This window comes from Mytilus trossulus, unplaced genomic scaffold (assembly GCF_036588685.1).
Source record: "Mytilus trossulus isolate FHL-02 unplaced genomic scaffold, PNRI_Mtr1.1.1.hap1 h1tg000396l__unscaffolded, whole genome shotgun sequence".
Lineage (NCBI taxonomy): Eukaryota > Metazoa > Mollusca > Bivalvia > Mytilida > Mytilidae > Mytilus > Mytilus trossulus.
The window spans coordinates 241317-267351 of NW_026963346.1; the positions used below are offsets into that span (position 1 = coordinate 241317).

The 26035-nt window shown below is 31.9% G+C and overlaps 1 protein-coding gene and 1 long non-coding RNA gene across 2 annotated transcripts in view; both read left to right on the forward strand.

Annotated features, from left to right (window-relative positions):
* LOC134702070 (uncharacterized) overlaps window positions 1-26035 on the forward strand; it is a 252744-nt gene that overhangs the window by 175028 nt on the left and 51681 nt on the right. The gene's annotated exons all lie outside the window — the stretch shown is intronic.
* On the forward strand, window positions 199-18550 carry LOC134702071 (uncharacterized). The gene is made up of 7 exons (XR_010104309.1): window positions 199-317; window positions 8565-8626; window positions 8764-8877; window positions 10544-10638; window positions 13475-13557; window positions 13803-13826; window positions 18462-18550. It is a non-coding gene; the product is annotated as an uncharacterized LOC134702071 (long non-coding RNA).

Consider the following 26035-nt stretch of genomic DNA (forward strand, 5'->3'; position numbering starts at 1 on the left):
CTAAACAAATATATATATATACTAGTTCAGTGATAATGAAATATGTCTCTGCTAAAATATACAATCTCCCTTTCTTTTATGAATGAAATATTGTAATATTAAATATTATCTGGTGCATGTTCAATTATAATCACTTAACGGCATTTTTAATTGGTTCAAATAAATATTTGTATATTGTATTGTATTGAATGGTATTGTATTACATTCTAGATACCCGTATGTAAAAATGTCTTTGCGACAGTCGTTATGTATGTGTGTTTACATATGAAACGAAAGTGGAAATTCATTTTAACCAAGTGGACAATTGTTTTTTAAAGGTAATTTAAGTTATTTCTGATAATAATTTAAGTATCTTATAATCTATATTTGTGTGTTACACGATTTAATATTTTTTTTTTAGAAAATATCATAGGCTCTGATTGTACTGATTAATAAAAATGGGGCGTACCAAGGAGGCACCTTATGGCCGAACATTGGATTTTATGTGCATTTCTCAGGCTTTTAACTGTCGGGTCCCCTGTTTTTTTTTTGTCCCCCCTTTGTCCTGGGTTGGGACCCCCCTTTTTTAAAATGACTGGTCCGACCCTGTTTAAATCTGGTCGTAAGGTAATACTTCCTTGTACTGGCCCCATATCTGTTTCCTTGGTATGCAAAAATAAATATGTAATAGTATCAAAGACTATTGCAAAGACTAAAGTTATTTAACTCAATCAATAGTAAACCAAATAGAAAAGATGGACTTATCTTAATACAATCTTTTGGTGTAAATTGCCGTGACATATTTATTCGTTTAAAGAAAGTTATTTATAAACTAGTCTAACAGGTTTTTCAATCGTCTTTGGTTACCGTCCCGTAAAATGATTTAAATTGTAATAGCTATAAGTATTCTTTCATAGGAAGCTAACAAAGATAAAGCTATTTAAAGGTCCATCTAACAAAGAAGTAAGCATAACGTCCTTATTGGTTGTACACGCACAGGTATCATTGACTATAACATTTAAAACTGATCCAGTCAGGTGAACTAGACACAGATTATTGATTTATTTCCTTTGCATGTAACCATGGTAACCCTAAACATCATATAAATCGTGAGTAGCATGATATTTTTTTTTTTCGATCAAAAGGAGAGAGATTGTACGCTCTAGACCTCTCCTCGGGCCTGGGTCCGCCACCATGCCACTGCAAGGGCCTGACTAGCCTCTTCTAATAGTGAGGCAATATATATATATTCGCCGAGCGAAGCGAGTCGAAAAAATTTTGGCGAGGGGTCTGGGGGCCGCTCAAGGCCCCCCAGAAGCTCTAAGGAAAATAACGCAAAATTGTGCATTCTGAGCGTTTCCCGGACTCTTTCTGACATTGAAACGTAATTAATTTTTAGCTATTTTTTCTCCGCAAAATTCTGGTCTCAAAGCAAAAACATAGATTCATTACAATTTTAGACTTTTACGTTTTATGGACAACATTAAAAGACCGATATGAAGGATAAAGCAAAAATCTTAATTCTCATAATCATTAATACCGGATCTGTCTGTCTGTTATCATCTTGTATTGTGCTTAGACTTTGTTTTTTTTATGACTAGATTTAAATTTAGTGACAGTGCAGTATTATACTTTAAGTACTAGTACTGCTTAAGTCTACACTAGGGACCAACTCGGTATTAATGATTCTTTTATTGTTTAAGAACGCTCCAGCAACTTTAGTATTTTTTCTATGCATTGACTTTGTGTGTGATTAGGTTTCGTGCACATTTACTCCATATTCCTTTATTTTCTGTTAAAGGGTCTGGACATGACTTAATGCAAGTTTAACCCTTCATATTGCAATACATTACTGTTTTTTGTCTTCAAATTATTTGATATCGGGAAATTGGTGACCTTACTTTAATTTAAACCTTGTCAGCTATCTAGTTTTATCTACAACTGAAAAGCCAGTTTTGTATTCTTTGATATCAAGTTCAATTCTCCATTCAGAAACGACCATTGTTTCTGTGTCTTGTAGCATCGTCTATTCCTTAAAATATCCTCTCTCCACTCTCTGGACATCGGTGGGCATGTAACATTGCAAAACCACACGTTTACAAATGAAAATCAACACTCAGACTACAGTTATAAAGTAGGACCTTAAATGAACAAAAGACAAACCCGGGACACAAAAGTACAAACAATAGACAATCAACTTTGAAAACTAAAAGTAAAATAGAAACATGGATCACGAAAAACATGCAGGGGCGACACCAGAGAGTGAAGAGAACTTGCTTCTTGCTAGACACTTTCCGTGAGAACAATTTGATATTAAGACAATCTTTTGTTTCATTTTTTTTTTTTTTAATTTCTTACATGAGGCATTTGCCTCATTTGCCTCAATGTAGTTACGGCCCTGACTGCAACCTTTTCTTCTTCCAGGTAAGGAACCGGATTCAAAACTGAATTTAATTGGTTCCGCGAAAAAAAACCTCATCTGACTTAAGATTTTCCGGAGAAACAACTCCTGAAACGAGTTGTATATTATACGCACCCGTTTCGCGCCCCTGACAAAAATATGTTTCCTAAAGAAAGGGTAAAACATACGATTTTGGTAAAACCTACTCAAAGATATACCAAGGTATTGTGAGAACACAGAGATTCAATTAAGATATAAGACGGACGTTCATTTTGATAAAGTTGATCCCATGTTGAGGGGGGGAAGGGGGGGTATCAATATCCCATATCCCATTAAGTTTTTATCTCAATATCCCGTATCTCTATAATGTTTACCCCTATTATCCCGATAATTATTTTTTACAAATATCCCATATCCCTAAAACTATTTTGAAATATCCAAAAAAATCATTATAAATTCATTCCCAAGCCCATTTTTTTCCTCATCACAAAGTCAACAATTTTGACTATGGGAAAACAATTTGTGTTAAAGGAAATTTAGTGCATACTTCTAGTGTTAAATATGAATATACAATGTATGTGTCCAAAAGAAGAAGTGTTCCATCTTAGAGCCTTGTATAACAATCTCTTTTATGTGATGTTAAACAGGTTGGGCACAACCCACCAAATGGGGAACTGTTCCCCAAATGAGTAACAATCCCTCATTTGAGTAATCATTTGGTAGTGCTAAAAATCTAAATTTTCTCAATTGAGTCTTTTTTCTTAAAATGGCACATATTCATGAAAAATGCCGCCAATTTTCCAAAAGATGATTATCCCTATCTTGATTTACTGAGAAGATACAAGCCTATAAAAACTTAGAAAATGTAACTATTCTCAAGGTTTCTAACTTTTTTAAAATCCATAATAAAAATATAATTCTTTTGAAGAAGTTCTTCCATTTTCTATTAATGTGTGCCATTTTAACTAAAAAGACCCATTTTTAGAAAATATTGTTTTTAACACTATGAAATGATTACTCAAATGAGGGATTGTTACTCATTTGGGGAATAGCTCCCCATTTGGCGGGTTGTCCCCAACGGCCCAACCTGTTAAAGATAAATTTAGTGTCAGGGGTCTAATTTCAGACTTTTTTTTAAAACCGTGATGCATATGACTGTAAAATATAATTTTGATAGCATTCTTCTTTCATTGATAAGAAACTTCATCCTACACGTTAACCTATGTTGGAAAGAACAGAAGGACGCAACCCTGTCTCTTGTCCAAGATTGCTCTGACATCCAACAGCTGTTTTGCCAGACAAGCTGAGACTGTGGGATGTCAGAGCACTTCCATATCAAAAAGTGGATATTTAGCATGCAAGTTCAATATAAACTCAAAATTTAACACAAGAAAGCTTTCTGCTAATGTACCTACATTACACTTAACTGTTGCAATATTATTACAGCAGGCAAAATTTGCACAGCCCTTGTTTTGCAAAGAAATAACACAACATTTGACTCTGTGATCTTGAACTTTATGAATTACATAGATCCCAATATTTTTGTTACTTTTTTTTAATTTCCTTCCTCACAACACCAGTAATAGGAAGAAAATATATTAATTTACATTGATTATTTAGTAATTATTCGTTATTAACATAGTTTATACAGCGAAATATCTACTTTTTGATATGAAACGTGCTCTGATGTCCCTCGGCCCTGCTTGTCTGGCAAAACAGCCGTTGCACATCAGAACAATCTGTAAAAAATGGAGATCTCTGAAGATCCTCGCCACGCCACGTAAAAAATAAGAGGTAAAACACTATAAAATATCCTGTAATCATATAAAGCATCAAGACAAATGAAAACATTGACAACAATAAGGCTTTACTCATCAGATGGATACATCTAACAAAAATCTCTGATTATTTCAAGAAAATTATCAATGCATATGAGCAAATAATATAAAAAAAGATGTGGTATGATTGCCAATGAGACAACTCGTCACAAGAGACCACGCGACACAGATTAAAATTAACAACTATAGGTCACCGTACGACCTTCATCAATGAGCAAAGCCCATACCTCATAGTTAGCTATAAAAAGATCTGAAATGACAAATGTAGAACAATTCAAACGAGAAAACTAACGGCCTAATTTATGTATAGAAAAAATGAACAAAAACAAATATGTAACACAGCAACAAACGACAACCACTGAATTAAAGACTCCTGACTTTGGACAGGCACATACATACAGAATGTGGCGAGGTTAAACATGTTAGCGGGATCCCAAACCTCCCCTTAACCTGGGACAGTGGTGCAACATAAGAACAAACTATACAAATCAGTTGAAAAAGGCTTAACTCATCAGATGAATACAAATAGAAATACATCTATTAAAAACAGAGAGTGGACGTGACCGAGAACTTGTACATCCCATCAACAAAAAGACACTAAGTACAGATCTGAGAGAACTTGCAGTTACTGACAGCTAGTTCAAAGCCAATTACAACTAATAAAAAGTAATGCATCTGAGACTAAATTATCAATCATTACACATCCAACATCCAATGGCACGGTAAACAACATATCCGTAAAAATGAGGATGTGCTATCCCGTTTGAAATAAATTTTTTACGACCGCAAAAATTTTAAGTTTTTTGTCGTATATTGCTATCACGTTGGCGTCGTCGTCTTGTGTCGTCGTCCGAATACTTTAAGTTTTCGCACTCTAACTTAAGTAAAAGTGAATAGAAATCAATGAAATTTTAACACAAGGTTTATGACCACAAAATATAGGTTGAGATTGAATTTGGGAGTTTTGGTCCCAACTTTTTAGGAATTAGGGGCCAAACAGGACCCAAAATAAGCATTTTCTTGGTTTTCGCACTATAACTTTAGTTTAAATGAATAGAAATCTATGAAATTTTGACACAAGGTTTATGACCACAAAAGGATGGTTGGGATTGATTTTGGGAGTTTTGGTTCTAACAGTTTAGGAATAAAGGGCCAAAAAAGGGCCCAAATAAGCATTATTCTTGGTTTTCGCAAAATAACTTTAGTATAAGTAAATAGAAATCAATGAAATTTATACACAAGGTTTATGACCACAAAAGGAAGGTTGGGATTGATTTTTGGAGTTGAGGTCACAACAGTTTATGAATTAGGGGCCAAAAAAGGGCCCAAATAAGCATTATTTTTGTTTTTTGCACCATAACTTTAGTATAAGTTAATAGAAATCTATGAAATTTAAACACAAGGTTTATGACCATAAAAGGAAGGTTGGGTTTGATTTTGGGAGTTTCGGTCCCAACAGTTTAGGAATAAGGGGCCCAAAGGGTCCAAAATTGAACTTTGTGTGATTTCATAAAAAATTGAATAATTGGGGTTCTTTAATTTGATATGCCGAATCTAACTATGTATGTAGATTCTTAGTTTTTGGTCCCGTTTTCAAATTGGTCTACATTAAGGTCCAAAGGGTCCAAAATTAAACTTAGTTTGATTTTAACAAAAATTGAATCCTTGGGGTTCTTTGATATGCTGAATTTAAAAATGTACTTAGATTTTTAATTATTGGCCTAGTTTTCAAGTTGGTCCAAATGGGGGTCCAAAATTAAACTTTGTTTGATTTCATCGAAAATTGAATAAATGGGTTCTTTGATATGCCAAATCTAACTGTGTATGTAGATTCTTAATTTTTGGTCCAGTTTTCAAATTGGTCTACATTAAGGTCCAAAGGGTCCAAAATTAAACTAAGTTTGATTTTAACAAAAATTAAATTCTTGGGCTTATTTGATATGCTTTATCTTAACATGTACTTTGATTTTTGATTATGGGCCCAGTTTTCAAGTTGGTCCAAATCAGGATTCCATATCAAGTATTGTGCAATAGCAAGAAATTTTCAATTGCACAGTATTGCACAATAGCAAGAAATATCTAATTGCACATAGCAATTAATTTTCAATTGGAGTTATCTTTCTTTGTATAGAATAGTAGTTGATAATATATGTTGGAAATTTGCCAGACATGACTATGATGTCATTTTCTATTTTTATTTGCCAATAACTTTATGTAAATAACTTCATTGGAAATTTGCTAATATAAAATGTTGCTGATGAAGCTTTTTTTCCTTATCTTATCTAAAATGTTTTTAGATAATGTATGTTGGACATTTGCCAGACATGACTATTTACATTTTGGATATTGAACCATAATAGTTTAATATTAAATTTTAAAACTTTAAATTCTAATTTTCATTTCTTAAACCAAATTCATAATGTGACATAAACCTATGTTGTGTCAACTATTTAATCACAATCCACATTTATAGCTGTATCAAACTTAAAAGTTGTGTCCATACTTGTTCTCATTTCAGATTTCATAAATAAAAAGAAAATTTCTTCAAATATTTTTTTGACAGGATTAATATTCAACAGCATAGTGAATTGCTCAAAGGCAAAAAAAAATTAAAGTTCATTAGACCACATTCATTCTGTGTCAGAAACCTATGCTGTGTCAACTATTTAATTTTAGATTTAAATAAGTTTGAAGAAGAAATCTTTAATTGATTTGTAAAATCTTGACATTTGTTTTGTGTAAAAAACCCATATAATGTCAAAAATTTGATCACAATCTAAATTCAGAGCTGAATCACGCGTAAATGTTTTGTCCATACCTGCCCCAACTGTTCAGGGATCGACCTCTGCGTTCGTATAAAGCTGTGCCCTGCGGAGCACCTGGTTTTACAGGTAGAACCAAACTTCAAAACCAAATCTAGAATTTAGTAAAGATTTTAAGTGATTTGTGGTAACTAAATCCCTGATTTAATATTATTTACCAGTAATACATAGATTTCGTTCATTAAAATCCAAAACATTACAACAGACACGGGCATAGCGGAGGTGTTATGATATATATACAAACACTAAGATAGTGCCAAAGGAACATCACCATCCAAAAAAGGAAAATTAACAATAAGGAACGAAGTATGGAAAGCAAAACAAATACTTTTAAAATTATCAGTACACATGAACATATAAATATCGAAAATAGATCAATACTTTTCGCTTGGGTTTGGATGACTTTTAAATAAAACGACCATTAACTCAATTAAAATCATCAAAGCACTAAAATGACCTTTAATATTAAACTTTTTGGGGCAGTTTTATCAAGTGAGATGTAAATATTTCTGTACTTAACTTTTTTCATGTTAAAAATTCAATATCCTTATAAATGCATCAATATCCCATATCCCATTTACTTTTAAGACAAATATCCTGTATTCCTAAAATTAAAATGGCAAATATCCTGTATCCCGTATACAAGCCTCCATGTTGTCTTGGTTCCAATCTGGGTCCGTTCGCCCAAATTCACGTTCGCTCCCATTCTCGTTCTTCTTCTTGTTCTCTACGTAGGCATCAAAGGTTTTGTGCTTTATTGTAATCGTCCTTTTGATAGTGTATTTTTATTAAATAAAGACAATTTGTTTTTTTATTGTTTAAAATAAAATAGTGACATTCTAAAAACGTAAACAGATTTTCTTTTGTGAATTATTTGGACAGAATTGATAATAAATATTGTCATGATCAAAAAGTGGTGGATCCAGAAATTTTCATATATGTAGGGGGGGGGGGGGTACTGACTGACTAAGATGGGGCCCGCTCCAGTCATGCTTCAGTGATTCTCTAAATATTCAACCAAATTTTCCCAACAAAAAGCCCTGGAAAACCCTCTAAATCAGCCTCTGTCAAAAACTAAGTCATCTGTCTATTAGACTTGCTAAAGTAGGGCAGACGAATCCAAATGGCTATCAAACTCATCACAAACTGTTAAAGATAGTTATCTTTCATTTAATTCATTAAAAGTCTTCATTGTTTTACTTATACCAAGCTACATTTGTATATATAGCTAACTACTTGTATTTTACTTTACACCAAACACAAATAAATCAATTTAAAACAGTAATCTTAAATAATAATAATAAAAATATTTCATTATTGGCATTAGACAGCCTGCAATGCTAAAAAACTCCTACACCGAGCTCTGTATGGTACTATGTATATATGGAAGGTTATATCTCTTTCACATGTTTCATTCATGACAAGATACTTGTTACAAGCTAAAAAAGTATATACATAATATATTCAGAAATGGTTTAACCGATATTCATCTGAAACTGTAATTGAGCTATTTTGTATTTTCAGTTTAAAGATCTACTGTTCGTTTTTATTTGATTCAAGTACAGTGGATTTAATACTTAGTAAAGGTAAGTAAATATTACAGTCAAATTGTATTGAATCGTTAAGTTATTTATTTTATTTTGTGTTTTGTGTACTGTTGTTTGTTAGTGTTTCTTTTTAAGCCTTGTCTTTAGTTTGAACATCTATTATTTGTATTTTGTAGATCCTTGTCCAGTCAATGTGATCCTTGTCCAGTCAATGTGATCCTTGTCCAAGCAGTCAATGTGATCCTTGTCCATGCAGTCAATGTGATCCTTGTCCAGTCAAGTTATTATAGGTAAGTGTACATTATATGTGAACTATATAGGATCATATTACTAAGCGAGATATATGTCAATGAGACAGCAATCCAACAAAGCAAGTATGGTGATGTATACAGGTCAATATATAGTCAACAAATCAAAAATAACCTCATATGACAAGGTCAACATTTTAATGAAGCGGGCCATAAAATTTAGGAATTATATTTATGGCAATGATATTATTCAGGCTCATTTTCATTTTCTGATGAGGTGAACACAAAGAAATTATTTGTGGAAAACTTTGCTATGTATTCTAACCAAATTAAAATCATTAAAATTTGCATTTGTGTTTCACCTATCAGAAAATGAGAACGACCCTCACAAAATCATGGCCAGATAAACAAAAAAACTATTACTACATCTTATGGTGTTTATTTTATAAAAATCACTCATAAAGTAATATTTTTTTTTGAAAAATATTAATTTTAGTTGAAATGATAGGACATGTTTTTATTGGGAACTCATTTTTGTCCACTATCTGTACCTTTATTGTAGGGGTAAATTCAGTAAATAAATATACGTCATCAGAAAATGGAAGAGCTTTCTGTATAACACTGAAGTCATATGCTCTTCTGATTGGTAAATAATGTTTGTAATAAATATTTTTTGGCAGATGGATCAAAACTAGAGTTGATAAAAAATCAAATAAATGCTGAATGAACTAAATGTTTTTACTACAGGGTTGAAAAGTAATGGGGGTCAGTATAGGAATTCAGTGCGAATCTACATTGTTTGTAAACAAGGCCATGTGAATGCCCAAAAATGCCGCATGACCCTATGTTTTTATTAATGCAAAAGATAGGGCTACATTTGTACTTTCATGAATGTTATATGAAAGTTTCCAATTTCTAAAGGTAAATCAGGTATGAATTTAATTCCATACATAGATTAGCATTAAAGTCAATGGGAGATTTTTTACTGAATTTACCCCTATAGGAAAATATGCACTCTTTCACTGTACAAGTCCAAGGCCACACAATAATCAACAAACTCATTTCCTGTAAATTTTAATGTAATGGAAGGATTTTGGAACCATTTGAAGTTGTTTTTTACACAAATTTCTATCTAAGCTGCGGCTATCCAGAATGCACTGAGTGTACTGTGAGAGGAAGCATGGGGTATATGGTAAAAATCAGTTTTTGTGTTCAGATTGAAATAAACAATAGAAATTACACTTTAGAGTTATGATATCAATGTAAGGCATAAATATTCTCCCCATTTACATCACATTTTGCACATATTTCTCCTCATAATGTATATAAAATCATATGAAAAAAATGGATTACCTCCCTTTGACATAGCGAATTTTTTTAGCTGTGTTTCCCATGTTAAGTTGTAGAACAAGTGGTAAATAAGCACTTTTCTAGTATTTTAATACTCGAATAATCTGACCACATGAAGGTATTCATTTATTTTACATAACGCATTGCATTTCTTTATTTAAAAACTATACTAGACAACTTTTCATGATTACATGTCCTTCATCTAGGAAACTGGTGTTGAAATGTTTGTAATTAAATTTTATGTTAAATAATTGCTTTTAAATATTCCAAATTGTTACTTTAATCTTCCATATATATATGCAAAGTTTGGTTATACTTAGTCTTATTTATTCATATTTGGCACTTTTTTCTACTTCAGTTCTGGCTGTCTAGTTTTAGCGAAGAATCCATCCTGATGTTGGTAACAGGAATTTCTGCAGAGTGATTGTCAATGACATTTTGTGAACTTTACAAGTAATTAAAAACACAAATTTAGTATTATGAAACATAATTGTTGTTTTAGTTGGTATCAAACTGCTTAAAAAAGCCTTTAAAAAGTTTTTTGTGGTCTTTTCAGGGTATTTAATCAAAAACTTCCATATAAGGAAAAAATTAACTAAAGAGTACACCAAGTCTTTAGTTTCTAGGTGTACTTGCAATACTGGTCAAAGTAAACACAGAAAACAATTCATATTTATTAAACATAGTATTTAATATAAAAAAGAAGATGTGGTATGATTGCCAATAAGACAACTATCCACAAAAGACCAAATGACACAGACATTAACAACTATAGGTCACCGTACGACCTTCAACAATGAGCAAAGCCCATACTGCATAGTGAGCTATAAAAGGCCCTGATAAGACAAAATGTAAAACAATTCAAACGAGAAAACTAACGGCCTTATTTATGTAAAAAAATTAATTAAACACCATTCTTTTAAAAACAGTCAATGTGCAACTTTATATACAGAATATACATTTAACCCCACCACATTATTTATGTATGTGCCTGTCCCAAGTCAGGAGCCTGTAATTCAGTGGTTGTCGTTTGTTTATGTGTTAAATATTTGTTTTTCGTTCATTTTTTTACATGAATAAGGCCATTAGTTTTCTTGTTTGAATTGATATACGACCGCAAAAATTGAAAATTTTTTGGTCGTATATTGGTATCACGTTGGCGTCGTCGTCGTCGTCCGAATACTTTATGTTTTCGCACTCTAACTTTAGTAAAAATCAATAGAAATCTATGAAATTTTAACACAAGGTTTATGACCACAAAAGGAAGTTTGGGAATGATTTTGGGAGTTGAGGTCCCAACATTTTAGGAATTAGGGGCCAAAAAGGGCCCAAATAAGCATTTTCTTTAAGTATATAGAAATCTATGAAATTTTGACACAAGGTTTATGACCACAAAAGGAAGGTTGGTATAAATGTTGGGAGTTTTGGTTCCAACAGTTTAGGAACTAGGGGCCAAAAAAGGGCTCAAATAAGCATTATTCTTGGTTTTTGCACAATAACTTTAGTATAAGTAAATAGAAATCTATTAAATTTAAACACAATGTTTATGACCACAAAAGGAAGGTTGGGATTTATTTTGGGAGTTGAGGTCCCAACAATTTAGGAATTAGGGGCCAAAAAGGGGCCCAAATAAGCATTATTCTTGGTTTTCGCACCATAACTTTAGTTTAAGTCAATAGAAATCTATGAAATTTAAACACAAGATTTATGATCATTAAAAGGAAGGTTGGGTTTGATTTGGGGAGTTTTGGTCCCAACAGTTTAGAAAAAAGGGGCGCAAATGGTCCAAAATTGAACTTTGTTTGATTTCATCAAAAATTGAATAATATGGGTTCTTTGTTATGCCGAATCTAACTGTGTATGAAGATTCTTAATTTTTGGTCCCGTTTTCAAATTGGTCTACATTATGGTCCAAAGGGTCTAAAATTAAACTTAGTTTGATTTCAACAAAAATTTAATCATTGTGGTTCTTTGATATGCTCAGGGGTGTGGAAATATTTGTTGTGAGCAATTGTCCCCGGGCAAGTGAAACCTAAAATTTTACTTGTCCGGAAATTTTTTTATTTGCCCTGATGATCCCAATAAATAAAGAAGTATTTCTTGTTAGCTAATATATGATTCTTACTTAGCACTGTTGTGCATCACAAACAAATGACATATATTTGTTTATATGTGTTAAAAAAATAGAAAAGTAGGAAATGGGTTGACATCAATGGCCCGGGGACAGAAACCTAACAGCAAACCAACCAATGAAATGAAATGTAAAGGACAATTTTGCAGCAGTTTTGAATAAAAATTGTAGCCAGTAGGTACATATACTGAATTTGATGACAGTGATTGAAGAAATGTAAACTAAATAATAGATAAACTATTGATTTTATGGTGTTTCTCTGAACTGACACACTTGGTTTTTTTCTTGATTATTTATTATTGTCTTGATGGGCAATTAATGCATCCCTTTTATAATGTTGTCAATGACCTTTAATCTATAAATAAGACTTCATCTATAAATAAGACAAAAACTTAATTTATTTTCCGAATTTCCATAGATAGCCAGGGGCAATCTGATACCCACGATGTCTGAAATTCTCGCTTCCATTTTTTTTTTAAAATACTCTGTGTCCTCCATTTGCATTTAAGGTTTTCTACTCGACTCATGACTCTTTTTGTCTTGCTTGTCCACCTTTTTATTAAGACGATTCTGAAAATGCTTGAAACTTTAATAGAGTAGGGATACAGGCCAGCCTTCTATCTGGTAAATGACGTCACAAAGGGGTGCGAAATTGATGATATTTTCCGGTGAAAGACATGATTCCAGAAATGGCCTATCACTTGCATGCAGCGACACAAGTCTATTTGTCTAGTTCGAAGTTACCTTAAGGAGGTGTGGTATGATTAACAATGATACAATTATTCCTAGACAATAGGACAAAGATATAAACAATTACAGGTCGTCCAATAGCTATCAACAATGAGCAAAAGTCAAAACCCATACCATATAATCATCTATTAAAAGACATGTTATGATAAAATGTGAAACATTTCAAAAGAAAAATTCAACAGCTTACTGCAACAATGAAGGAAAAACAAATATGGTACACAGCTTCTAACTATATCCACTATGTTATAGGTCTTTCGACAGGCACATACAGAATAAAAAAAATGATTGAATTTAATGTGACTGGTCTAGTTGATCATAGACAGTGTTTCGAGAAGCTGCAATATGATATTTAATATTGTTCTTTATGTGTGTCTTAATGCTGGTATATAAAACTTTTGAAATTCTTAGGTCTGGGAAAGTGCAATAGATGTTCTGGTGTTTGATGGGAAAAGTCACACCCTGCTTGTAGAATACATTTGTACCTCATAAAGGTATGTGATTAGATTTTTAAGGTTTTGAGTTTAGTTCATTAACTTTAAATAGTGCAGAAAAGTTGAGATAGATTACTGTTTCAATGCTATTATATATTATTTGAATGAAATAAGAAGATGAAAATATTAGGTCAGTATTTTACCACCCAAAGTGATCATGTTTTTTTTCAATTGGCAATAACACAAATACCTCAATTAAAACTCAACAGTATATATTAAATATAACTTTTCTTTTCTATTTTTAGGCTATAATGGGAAGATGGAATAGGGTAAGATTTACTTAATAGTCTTCTTGTCATTTGTAGTTTTGTTCTCCATTAGTGTACAATTAGATACAAGTATGTGATAACTTGGAGATAAAAACTAGTAGAATTCTAAGTGAACTACCAAACTAATTCCAAAAACCAAAAAATACAAAACTGGGACAAAGCAAGGTGCAAGGTGAAAAAGGATTCTAAAAGTAGGTGGTGGGAGATAGTGTATTATTTATGTAGTACCTTCAGAATCCTTGTTTATTTGTAACTCGAAGTGGGTCTGTAGAGTTATTTGAAAAAAAATATTGGGACAATTTTTCTAAATAAAAATAAAATACAGAAGTTATCTCCCCTTGCCATTGTTAAGTTCGTGTGAGTTGAATAAGACCAATCTATTTTATGGTATAAAGAGCCGACTGATACAACATACTTCAGTGTTCTCCCCAGGATTTTTGGATAGCACCAGGGTAACGCGTGGCGAAATGAATTTTACAGTATTTTGTGTCGCGTTGCGTCGCAGCGCTTATTTTTTTCTTGTTAGTTTTTGTCATTACCTGTTTCCCTTTGTTTTGTTAACTGTGAACAGTTATGATTATTGGTAGAAAAAGTAAATCAATAAAACAGTTTGTATACTTTAACATGTTTAATATCTTTGAAAAAGAAAAGAAAGCACAAGAAGTCACTTCTTATATTTTGATCAAGCCATTTTGTCCCAATACAAATTTGTTACACTACACATTCCCCATGTTAGATTTGACCATAATAATGAACTTTGAACAAGATTAATTTTTGATACAGAACCTTCAGTAAATTATAAACTATTTTCCATTCTTTTATACAGCATCTAAAAAATTACTTTTTTTTTTTATAGTTTTAACAAATATGTTGTATCGAATGTAAAAGTAATTTTAATACTTCAATTTCTACTATATTTAGGCATTTAGCTTTTCGTCTAAATTATTTATGGAAAATCTACCATCTCAATATAAAATGTCTGTGTATCAATAAAGGTATGATTCTCTAAAATAATTTGCAAAACATTTTTGTTGGTATATTCTTAGAAAGTTTTTATCCTTAATGTAACATTCTAATACAATTTTGCATTCAATTTAAACTTTATTTTAATTTTCAATGAGAAATTATATGTGAGGAGCATTTATTTGTAATAAGCAAAATCAGGGAAAGTAACTCCACAATTAATTTCTAACAGGCAAATTATTTTGACTAAAGACTGGCGTAATAGAGTTTATTTACAAATGTCTGCTTGTCCCCTATTACAATTCTGATATTAAAATTATGATCTCTTAGTTAATTAAAACACAAGAGAATCATGTACATCGATTAAGTCCAATCATCAACAAAGTTAACCTCAACAGGTAAATCCATCATGTGGTGTAAATAATCGATTTGTCAATACTGGATTAAACTGGTTAGAACTGGTCAATTTTCATGTAAAATTTTAACCCTCACTGAAAGTTGAAGTCATCTGAAACTTTACCGATTTTAATACGATTTTTTTACCGAAAACTTTAGCACCACGGAGAAAAATTATACATCGCGGCAAGAACGATACCACCGCGGTAGAAAATTATACATCGCGGGCCCGTGGTCCTTTAAGGGCCTGGGGAGAACACTGTACTTTTTTTCTTGTTAGGTTACATTCTCATTGCTTTATTATATCCCACATCTACATTTATTCAGTCTACATACATTTATATATGTATCTCTTTAAGTAAGTTAATAGAGAGATTTCTACTAGCTGATATAAAAAAGGATGAGAAAGTACCTAGGGGCAATTAAAGGACTAAGTGAATGAAACACAACTACATGTCTTCAAAAGGCAATTAAAGGACTAAGTGAATGATACACAACTACATGTCTTCAAAAGGCAATTAAAGGACTAAGTGAATGATACACAACTACATGTCTTCAAAAGGCAATTAAAGGACTAAGTGAATGAAACACAACTACATGTCTTAAAAAGGACAAAAGTAGGGGCAAATAAAGGACTAAGTGTATTACATGTCTTTAAAAGGACAAAGGTCAAAGTCCAGAAAACTCTACAAGAAAGAAAAATCAAGGATATGCTAAGTCTAGTCCATGATTCTATTAAAAAATAATTTTGGAAGGTTAACAATGAATTTTTGTCGAGCCTGCGACTTAAGTCCCAGAAAGCTCGACATAGGGATAGTGATCCAACGGCGGCTAACATCTTAAAAGCTTTATATTTTAAAAGGTTGAAGACCTGGATGCTTCATACTTTGTATAAAAATGCCTCATGTTATGAAGTTTCCGTCAGTCACATGTCCAATGTCCTTGACCTCATTTCCATGGTTCAGTGACTACTTGAAAAAAATAATTTTTGTAATGTTAAATTCTCTCTTATTATAGGTAATAGGATAACTATATTTGGTATGTGTGTACCTTGCAAGGTCCTCATACCCTTCAAACAGTTTTCACTTGACCTCGACCTCATTTCATGGATCAGTGAACAAGGTTAAGTTTTGGTGGTCAGGTCCGTATCTCAGATACTATAAGCAATAGATCTAGTATATTCAGTGTATGGAATGACTGTAAGGTGTATATGTCCAACTGGCAGGTGTCATCTGACCTTAACCTCATTTTCATGGTTCAGTGGTTACAGTTAGGTTTTTGTGTTTTCGTCTGTTTTTCCTATACTGTATGCAATAGGTCTACTATATTTGGTGTATGGAATACTTGTAAGGTGTACATGTCTAGCTAGCAGGTGTCATCTGACCCTGACGTCATTTTCATGGTTCAGTGGTCAAAGTTCAGTTTTTGAGTTTTGGTCTTTTTATTTAATATATTTAATACTTTATGCAATAGGTCAACTATATTTGTTGTATGGAAATATTTTATGATGTATATGTCAGTTGCTCAGGTTTTTTTATTTGACCTTGACCTCATTTTCACGGTTCATTGCTCAGTGTTAAGTTTTTGTGTTTTGGTCTGGTTTTCTTAAACTATAAGCAATAGGTCAACTATATCTGGTGTTTGGAAGAATTTTTAGCTGTACATGCCTTGACCTCATTTTCATGGTTTATTGGTCAATGTTTAGTTTTCTTGGTTAATGTTAAGTTTATGTGACAGTTGTGATAAAGCTTTTCATTAAGGACTATCAACATAATATCAATGATTAGTAAAGAAGGCGAGACATATCAGCGTGTGCACTCTCGTTGTTTTTCTTGATATTAAATACAAAATGCATAAATTCCAATTGAAGGAAGGATACTACTGATTTATGTAGTCATTGCTAAACAGAAGAAAACATAATTATTTAACCTAATTTAACAGTAAGGACATTCATTACAATATATTTTTATTACGGTTTACTTACAGAAACTTACTACAGCTGCTGGGAATAGAGATATAGAAGGCCTAAGATCACAATTTATTCCCTTTGTTCGTGGTCTAGGAATATAGTTCCTAATTATTATATGGGGTATTTCTTCCTAGGTGATCTGTCTACTGTTATCTTTGAAATGTTTACTATTTAAGTGGTCCTTTCAGTTGCATATATATTGAAATAAGTAAAACATGTGGAAACAAAATATTATTGAAAGTGAAAGTAGTGATTTGGCCAAAATGAAAGTAGGGTAGAAATAAGCCTTCGTCATTTATTCAAGATTCAAATCCTACCATTGGCATGTCAATAGGGACCTCAAAAGAAAAAGCACTGATGGATTGTCCTGGGACAAGCATATTTTATTAGAATAATAATGGTCTATAAGCAGTTAAATTTATTTCATGTTTGAAGCGGTGCAAATTTTTTAATTCAAATTGACTTTAATAAAAAAATGCATTGTAGCCAAGGGGAAGAATAATTGTGTTCTGAGGCCTAGGAAATGAGTTTGGACAAAACACAATTATTGTAAATAAAGGGTCTAACAGGTATAACATGATCTTTGTCTGATTACTTTTAAAGAAAGATAAAAGAAATTACACAAAATTTTTCAAAATAAGACATTTTTATACGACCGCAAAATTTGAAAAATTTTCGTCGTATATTGCTATCATGTTGGCGTCGTCGTCGTTGTCCGAATACTTTTAGTTTTCGCACTCTAACTTAAGTAAAAGTGAATAGAATTCCATGAAATTTTAACACAAGGTTTATGACCACAAAAGGAAGGTTGGGATTGATTTTGGGAGTTTTGATCCCAACATTTTAGGAATTAGGGGCCAAAAAGGGCCCAAATAAGCATTTTCTTGTTTTTCGCACAGTAACTTTAGTAAATGTAAATAGAAATCTATGAAATTTCGACACAAGGTTTATGACCACAAAAGAAAGGTTGGGATTGATTTTGGGAGTTTTGGTTCCAACAGTTTAGGAATTAGGGGCCAAAAAGGGGTCCAAATAAGCATTTTTCTTGGTTTTTGCACCATTACTTTAGTATAAGTAAATAGAAATCTATAAAATTTAAACACAAGGTCTATGACCACAAAAGGAAGGATGGTATTGATAATAATGGTCTATAAGCAGTTAAATTTATTTCATGTTTGAAGCGGTGCAAATTTTTTAATTCAAATTGACTTTAATCAAAAAATGCCAGAAGCCTTAAAATTATGTCTACAGAATGGTGCAGACATTGATTATCAAGATTAAATGTAATTTCTATGTTATACTTACAGAAACTTACTACAGCTGCTGGGAAGGGAGATATAGAAGCCTTAAAATTAAGCCTACAGAATGGTGCAGACATTGATTATCGAGATGTAAGTAAAATAGTCACATTCAAAACTACCTTATTTTAAAAATTCATAGAAAAATCATTTGAAGATACAGCCTTTTATGGTACATGTACAAAAAAGACACAAAACTACATGTTACTTAAAATTAAAGCACAGTGAAACAGTGAAAACTATAAGTAGCTTCAAAATGTTGAATATTGTACATAAACACATGACAACAATTTACTTTAGAACTATAATAACAAAAGTATAAAAAATATAAAAACAAGTTGCTTCAGAACATAACAGATTGTACATAAGCAGTATAAAACAAACAAAGTTCTAAAAATTACTTCAGAACAGAACAAATTGTACATAAGAAATATGTAACACACAACTACAAATTACTTCAGAACATAACAGATTGTACATTAGCATAATAAAACACACAACTACGAGTTACTACAGAACATAACAGATTGTACATTAGCGGTATAAAACACATAACAAGTTACTTCAGAACATAACAGATTGTACATAAGCAGTTTAAAACACTCAACCACAGGTTACTTCAGAACATAACAGATTGTACATCAGCAGTATAAAATCAGAACATAACAGATTGTTCACAATCAGCAGTATAAAACACACAGCTACAAGCTACTTGAGAACATAACAGATTGTATATATAAGCAGTATAAAACACACAACTGCAAGTTACTTCAGAACATAACAGATTGTACACAAGCAGTATAAAACATACATATACAAGATACTTCAGAACATAACATTGTACACAAGCAGTATAAAACATAAAACTACATATTACTTCAGAACATAACAGATTATACACAAACAGTATAAAACACATAACTACAAGTTTCTTCAGAACATAACAGATTGTACATTAGCAGTATAAAACACATAACAACATGTTACTTCAGAACATAACAGATTATACACAAACAGTATAAAACACATAACTACAAGTTACTTCTGAACATAATATAATAATATATCTGTATGGAAACTGATATTTATATCATTATACTGAATTTGATATTAAATCAAAATCTGTTTTTTATTTAACAGTTTAAATGAGAGAAAAAAAGTACATTAAAGTATTTTTTTTCTCTCATTAATTGTTTTTGTTTGTTTTGAATTATAATTGATAAAGTTCTTACTTTGAATATTTACAAGAACTTATTTTACACCAAGGTTTTACAGCGGGTGTAAAACAAATATCACACATGTATGTTATTGCTTCACTTTGACCACATTCCTTAATATATACAAAATTATCTTGTTAATTAGACAGGTTAATGGACAACAAATAATTATAAGAATCATATAAAGTGGGGTCTCATTTTGTTTGTCTCCTGGTGCTAAATCAGGAAATGTAACTATTTTTCATATTTCTTTGAAAAAGTTACTTTTTGAAAAAAATGATCATTATTCTGACAGATTTTATTCTTATATTAACAAATACTTGTTAGAATTATATAAAGTGAGATGTTATTTTACTCAGAGCATTGTAATGAATCCATTGATATAAATATTTTACACATTTCTTAAAAAAAAAACAAAAAAAATTAACATGACAGTTCTGATGGAAGTTTTGACATCTCACAAAACAACTTGTTGTTTATTTGTTGTTTATGTACAATATAAATACAAGTGTGACTGGTCATTTTATTCAGTTTTGACCACTGATTTATGTTATATATATTTTGTTTATATTTATTACACAACATTCATTGTCCAGTTTATCAGACAAGTTTTGATGTCAGTTGTATTATTCCAGGGTTATGGAGGGACAGCATTAATGAGGGCTGCCTTGGGAGGACACCTGGAGGTCTGTCGACTCCTCATTGATACAGGATGTAAGATCGACATCACATCAACAGTATGTTATCTACTTAGTCTGATCACATTACTATTAATCTACACAAAATCATGTTGTTAATCAGACAGTTTTAATGAACAAATATTTGTAAGAATCATATAAAGTGGGGTCTCATTTTACTCGTTTTGTTCTACTGAATCCATTGATATAATTATTTCACACATTTCTTGAAAAAAATAATTTTTTAAGATATCCGGTTTTATGGAAGTTTTGACATTTCACAACATAACATGTTTATTTATTGTTTATATACAATATAAATACAAGTATGACTGGTCATTTTATTCAGTTTTGACCACTGATTCATGTGATATATATTTTGTTTATATTTATTACACAACATTGTCCAGTTTATCAGACAAGTTTTGATGTCAGTTGTATTATTCCAGGAGGATGGATTGACAGCATTAATGTTGGCTGCCATGAGAGGACACCTGGAGGTCTGTAGACTCCTCATTGATAGAGGATGTAAGATCGACATCACAGATGTATGTTATCTACTTAGTCTGATCACATTACTATTAATCTACACTAAATCATGTTGTTAATTAGACAGGTTTAATGAACAAATATTTGTAATATTTATATAAAGTGGATTCTCATTTTACTCATATTATTGTTCTGAATCAGAAAATATAACTTCTTTTCATGTTTTTTATTTTTTTTTTATTTATTAAAATGAATGATTATACTGAATCTACACTAAATCATGTTGTTAATTAGACAGTTTTAATGAACAAATATTTGTAATAATCATATAAAGTGGGGTCTCATTTTGCTTGTTTTGTTCTACTGAATCCATTGATATAATTATTTTACACATTTCTTGAAAAAAATATTTTTTTAAGATATTAGGTTTAATGGAAGTTTTGACATTTCACAACAAAACATGTTTATTTATTGTTTATATAGAATATAAATACAAGTATGACTGGTCATTTTATTCAGTTTTGACCACTGATTCATGTGATATATATTTTGTTTATATTTATTACACAACATTGTCCAGTTTATCAGACAAGTTTTGATGTCAGTTGTATTATTCCAGGAGTATGGACAGACAGCATTAATATTGGCTGCCAGGGAAGGACACCTGGAGATCTGTAGACTCCTCATTGATACAGGATGTAAGATCGACATCACAAATGTATGTTATCTACTTAGTCTGATCACATTACTATTAATCTACACAAAATCATGTTGTTAATTAGACAGGTTTAATGAAAAAATATTTGTAAGAATCATATAAAGTGGGGTCTTATTTTACTTGTTTTGTTCTACTGAATCCATTGGTATAATTATTTTACACATTTCTTGAAAAAAATATTTTTTTAAGATATCAGGTTTAATGTGAGTTTTGACATTTCACAACAAAACATGTTTATTTATTGTTTATATAGAATATAAATACAAGTGTGACTGGTCATTTTATTCAGTTTTGACCACTGATTCATGTGATATATATTTTGTTTATATTTATTACACAAAATTGTCCAGTTTATCAGACAAGTTTTGATGTCAGTTGTATTATTCCAGGAGGATGGAGGATGGACAGCATTAAAGATGGCTGCCTATGGAGGACACCTGGAGATCTGTAGACTCCTCATTGATACAGGATGTAAGATCGACATCACAGCAGTATGTTATCTACTTAGTCTGATCACATTACTATTAATCTACACTAAATCATATTGTTAATCAGACAGTTTTAATGAACAAATATTTGTAAGAATCATATAAAGTGGGGTCTCATTTTGTTTGTTTTGTTCTACTGAATCCATTGATATAATTATTTTACACATTTCTTGATTTTTATTTTTTTTTAAGATATCAGGTTTAATCATGTTAATGGAAGTTTTGACATCTCACAACAAAACATGTTTTTTATTGTTTATATACAATATAAATACAAGTGTGACTGGTCATTGTATTGAGTTTTGACCACTAATTCATGTGATATATATTTTGTTTATATTTATTACACAACATTGTTCAGTTTATAAGACAATTTTTGATGTCAGTTGTAGGATATGTTGTATATTATTGATATTGATAACAAAGTATTGTACATTATAGTTACATGTTATTTGGTTATATTATAGAACAATGGATACACAGCTTTACATGTGGCTGCTTTGAATGGACATTTACTGATCACAAGATGTCTGATAGAACAAGGAGGTGCCAGTCCCTTGGATACAACACATAAGGTAATATTTTATAGTATATGACCAGTATTCAACTATTAAGTATTAAATCACTCAAATGATGTATAAGATATGTTTGGTCAAATGGTTTAAAGGCTATAGTGTCATGTTTAAATTGAAGATATGAAAAAGTTATTTAGACTATCATGCAAGTTTGCTGTAACCAAAATCAGTGTAAACAAACAAATTGTCAAACAAAACACCAATCTGTGTAAACTCCAATCTGTTGTCATGACAATTATAACAAAGTTATTAGATGGTATTAAACTATTAGAAGCAATGCTTTCATCTTGTTTTTAGCTCACCTGGCCCGAAGGGCCAAGTGAGCTTTTCTCATCACTTGGCGTCCGTCGTCCGTCGTCGTTAACTTTTACAAAAATCTTCTCCTCTGAAACTACTGGGCCAAATCAAACCAAACTTGGCCACAATCATCATTTGGGTATCTAGTTTAAAAAATGTGTGGCGTGACCTGGTCAACCAACCAAGATGGCCGCCACGGCTAAAAATAGAACATAGGGGTAAAATGCAGTTTTTGGCTTATAACTCAAAAACCAAAGCATTTAGAGCAAATCTGACATGGGGGTAAAAATGTTTATCAGGTCAAGATCTATCTGCCCTGAAATTTTCAGATGAATCGGTCAATCGGTTGTTGGGTTGCTGCCCCTTAATTGGTAATTTTGAAGAAATTTTGCTGTTTTTGGTTATTATCTTGAATATTATTATAGTTAGAGATAAACTGTAAACAGCAATAATGTTCAGCAAAGTAAGATCTACAAATAAGTCAACATGACCAAAATGGTCAGTTGACCCGTTTAGGAGTTATAGCCCTTTATAGTCAATTTTTAACCATTTTTCGTTAATTAAAGTAATCTTTTACAAAAATCTTCTCCTCTGAAACTACTTGGCCAAATTAATCCAAACTTGGCCACAATCATCTTTGGGGTATCTAGTTTAAAAAATGTGTGGCGTGACCTGGTCAACCAACCAAGATGGCCGCCACCGCTAAAAATAGAACATAGGGGTAAAATGCAGTTTTTGGCTTATAACTCAAAAACCAAAGCATTTTGAGGAAATCTGACATTGGATAAAAATGTTTATCAGGTCAAGATCTATCTGCTCTAAAATTTTCAGATGAATCGGTCAATCGGTTGTTGGGTTGCTGCCCCTGAATTGGTAATTTTGAGGAAATTTTGCTGTTTTTGGTTATTATCTTGAATATTATTATAGATAGAGATAAACTGTAAACAGCAATAATGTTCAGCAAAGTAAGATCTACAAAGAAGTCAACATGACCAAAATGGTCAGTTGACCCGTTTAGGAGTTATTGCACTTTATAGTCAATTTTTAACCATTTTTCGTAAATTAAAGTTTACAAAAATCTTCTCCTCTCAAACTACTTGGCCAAATTAATCCAAACTTGGCCACAATCATCTTTGGGGTATCTAGTTTAAAAAATGTGTGGCGTGACCTGGTCAACCAACCAAGATGGCCGCCACCGCTAAAAATAGAACATAGGGGTAAAATGCAGTTTTTGGCTTATAACTCAAAAACCAAAGCATTTTGAGGAAATCTGACATGAGATAAAAATGTTTATCAGGTCAAGAACTATCTGCCCTGAAATTTTCAGATGAATCGGTCAATCGGTTGTTGGGTTGCTGCCCCTGAATTGGTAATTTTGAGGAAATTTTGCTGTTTTTATACGACCGCAAATTTTGAAAAAATTTTCGTCGTATATTGCTATCACCTTGGCGTCGTCGTCGTCGTCGTCGTCCGATTTCGTCGTCCGAATACTTTTAGTTTTCGCTCTCTAACTTTAGTAAAAGTGAATAGAAATCTATGAAATTTTAACACAAGGTTAATGACCAAAAAAGGAAGGCTGGTATTAACCCTTTCAACGCTACACAAAAAAATAGAAAAATGGCTGCTGCTGCTGCATTTTTTTTAGTTCATTCATTAGAACAGTGTTTTCCTTTTCAGACTGCTGTATCTTTTTTATTATATGAGATACAGAGAAAGTTAATGCATGAAAAATGCTCAGGAAAGCATGAACTGTAATGTTAGGCAATTATTTTACTGAAATTTTTATCAGGTTACCTGCGTTTTCAGGTAATTAACAGGTAAAAGGTGTAATTTATTACATTTGTGTTGAATTTTGAATAAAAACTACTTTTAGTCTTCATTTATTTTGTTGTTTTATCTGCCATATTGTAAAGAAGACATCAGTTGCCTGATTCCGTAGCGTATTGTACCATACATAACGTTTTATGTAATAGTGGCACAAATAAATAGCTCCGTCCTAAAAAAATTCAGTCAACCTCCGTTTTCCCCCCTTTTTCTACGTCTCGTAATGATCAATCAAATCATATTTCCCACACGAACTTAATGTAATAAATACATTGAGATAACAAGAAACTTTTTAACTAATCCTCGTTGTTAGTTTCGCCAAGGAAATGCTGAAATTTTTCCATATTTACAGCTTCGTTTCCGATTTCCTCCATTTGCATTTGTCAAAATATTTGTTTTTTTTTTCCTTCTATTTTCCTTCTACTGCATGATTTTACTATAAAAATTGTCGGGATTTCAAGCGCAAATGAGACCTTGCATATCCTAGATTCAAACGATGAAAAATTAGAGAGAACCCGAATGAAAACCGAATGGTTTAAGAGTCCTAATGAAAAATCCTTTTTCATCGCGGCATATGCCGCGAATAGCAGTGGCGAACGGTGTACGTCATCGCGGCATATGCCGTGTATAGCGTTGAAAGGGTTAATTTTGGGAGTTTTGGTCCCAACATTTTAGGAATTAGGGGCCAAAAAGGGCCCAAATAAGCATTTCCTTGGTTTTCGCATTATAACTTTAGTTTAAGTTAATAGAAATCTATGAAATTTTGACACAAGGTTTATGACCACAAAAGAAAGGTTGGGATTGATTTTGGGAGTTTTGGTTTCAACATTTTAGGAATTAGGGGCCAAAAAAGGGCCCAAATAAGCATTATTCTTGGTTTTCGCACAATAACTTTAGTTAAAGTAAATAGAAATCAATGAAATTTAAACACAATGTTTATGACCACAAAAGGAAGGTTGGTATTGATTTTGGGAGTTTCGGTCCCAACAGTTTAGGAATTAGGGGCCAAAAAGGGACCCAAATAAGCATTTTTCTTGGTTTTCCCACCATAGCGTTAGTATAAGTAAATAGAAATCTATGAAATTAAACAAAGGTTTATGACTATAAAAGGAAGGTTGGTATTGATTTTGGGAGTTTTGGTCCCAACAGTTAAGGAAAAAGGGGCCCAAAGGGTCCAAAATTAAACTTTGTTTGATTTCATCAAAATTGAATAATTGGGGTTCTTTAATATGCCGAATCTAACTGTGTATGTAGATTCTTAATTTTTGGTCCCGTTTTCAAATTGGTCTGCATAAAGG